General features: G+C 38.3%; 1 protein-coding gene across 2 annotated transcripts in view; it reads right to left on the reverse strand.

The window, feature by feature from the left end:
* The window catches only part of LOC117100257, a 22,721-nt gene that overhangs the window by 5,421 nt on the left and 14,997 nt on the right, over positions 1–2,303 (reverse strand). The gene's annotated exons all lie outside the window — the stretch shown is intronic.

Raw genomic sequence — 2,303 nt, forward strand, 5'->3', positions numbered from 1 at the left:
AACCCATAAATCAGCAAACGGCCACATAATGCAAAACTATTTAAAATTAATACGGAACAGTAGAGAAAATCCGTTGAGAATGACAAAATATTCTCTGTATCTACTGGAACCGAGCCACATAGCTTGTATTCCACTATTTGCATTCACACCTGGGCTATGTATATATATATTGCCTTGGTTTGGCTCTGTAATCATTAGTGGTCGTGGGACTAGTTTGGGCCCTACCTAAGCTGGTCGAACGTTTCGTTTGGGTCTATACCCTAGCTGCACTGATGAGGCCTGGAAGGCCGAAACGGATCCGTCTGCAGATATTGGGACACCAACCCATCATCGCCCTTCATCAGGTCATCAATCAGTAGATGCCTCAAATTGGTGCCTAAGATTATAAAGCCTACGTCACTGATAGTATGGCTCAGTAAATTAAAATGGTGAGCAAAGCCCTTTTGATGGTCTTAACTAATTTGTTTGTGGTTGTTAAGTCTGAGTTTCGGTTTCGCCTACAATAATTACCGTTATTGCATTTAGTTCAAAATAGTTAAGTCTTTAGTTTCGATTTCGCCTACATAATTGCTGTTTATTACATTTTATCTCAAAATAGTAGCGTGCTGCGCTTTTTGTACGACGGTGACGAAAAAATTCAAATTCGGCAAACTGGGTTCGGCAAACCGGGTTTCGGCCAACTAGGATTTCATGTTTTCAGTGAACTGGATTCGGCAAACTGGGTTTTCGGCAAAGTGGGTTAAATTCGGCAAACCGGGTTTCGACAAATTGGATTTCGACCAACTGGAAGGATACTCTCAGCTGCTTAGAATTTCCGCATGGCTGGTTTTAAATATCAACCAATCACGTATTCAGTGAGTCAATGGAAGTCAGAGCATACCCAGTGACCAGACCTAGCATAATTATGCTTTTTGGCTTAATTTAGACCCATTTAGCATCTAGCATATGTGCTGGCATAATTTTAGAAAAATTTAGCATAATTTAGCATAATTTTGACCTCAGAAGGAAAAAAAAAAACTTTAATCTGAATTAAACCAGCCGTCAATAACCGTGGATCACATAATAAAAAATGAATTCGTCCATTGATTGAGTATCAAATAAATTGTACGCTATGCGCACACTGCAGCTACCTTTCTGTGGTTTTATTTATTTTTTTTTTTACCACACATTGAAAATGGTTCTGGACAGGTACCCAATCCTGTCCGGTCCTGTCCTCGCTGGAGGCGAAATTCACGTTCGTCCGGTCTGTCCGGGAGGCATGCGTGCGAGAGGCATTAGTTTACTACCGACTACTGATACTGATACTCGGGCTGATCTAGACTGATCAGGGAGTTGGCCATAACAACTGCAGTGGTTTCGCTTTGCTGCTCAACTATACTATGTCTGTGCAATTACATATTTTGTTTTTGTAATGTGTTATAGGCCTACATTGGCCGGCGGAACCGGGCCATGGCCAGGGGGCCTGTTATTTTATGCTGTGGAAATAATTTTATGCCATTGTTATTTTATGCTGTGGAAATAATTGATGCGGCAAAAAAATTTTTTTTTTTATTCCCGCATCAATATTTCCCGAATTTTTGACGCTGGCGGGAGAGTGATAATCTAATAATTTTTCCTATTTGCCATTAGCCTCAAAGCTTATCTTATATCTGTCGGTTACGCATCACTGACTTGGGTTGTTTGCAATCACTTCAAGATGTCTACCGATTCGTTGAAAAAGCATAAAATGCGTATTGGTTTACATCCCATCGCCTAATCCCTCTATTGTAATAAAGGATAAAAGTATTAAAATTAATGAGTGCAAAAACTACCAAACCAGTCCAACACACTTCTCAGTTGAACAGACAGGTTTTATAAGGCTTGCCTTAAACTGTCTGACAAGAGTGGTAGTTTTTAATGGAAGGAGGCAGAATATTCCCAAAGAATATAGAGGAAGAACGAGCAGCTAACGTATTTTGCATTACAGAATTGTAACGGTTTTTACCGGAAATGCGTCATATCATGCGAGTCAGGCCCTCTCGCGGCCGTGTGTGAATTGCCTTTTTTATAATGATAATTATAGGTAATATGGTGGGGGTGGGCTGCTTGCGATGCCATTTTCGACTTGCAGAGGACGGCCTTTTCTAAACATTATATTTATTTATCTAATACGTCATTTTTATTATATACTATTATTTTAATTTTTTATATTTATTTTTTGCTCACTTCATTTTGTAGTGTTATATGAAGACGATTGTATATATATATATATATACATATATATATATATAATAATAATAATAATAATAATAAAAAAATAATAA

Source organism: Anneissia japonica, unplaced genomic scaffold (assembly GCF_011630105.1).
Source record: "Anneissia japonica isolate Jap-2015-1 unplaced genomic scaffold, ASM1163010v1 scaffold287986_len575832_cov185, whole genome shotgun sequence".
In the NCBI taxonomy this organism is placed as follows: Eukaryota; Metazoa; Echinodermata; class Crinoidea; order Comatulida; family Comatulidae; genus Anneissia; species Anneissia japonica.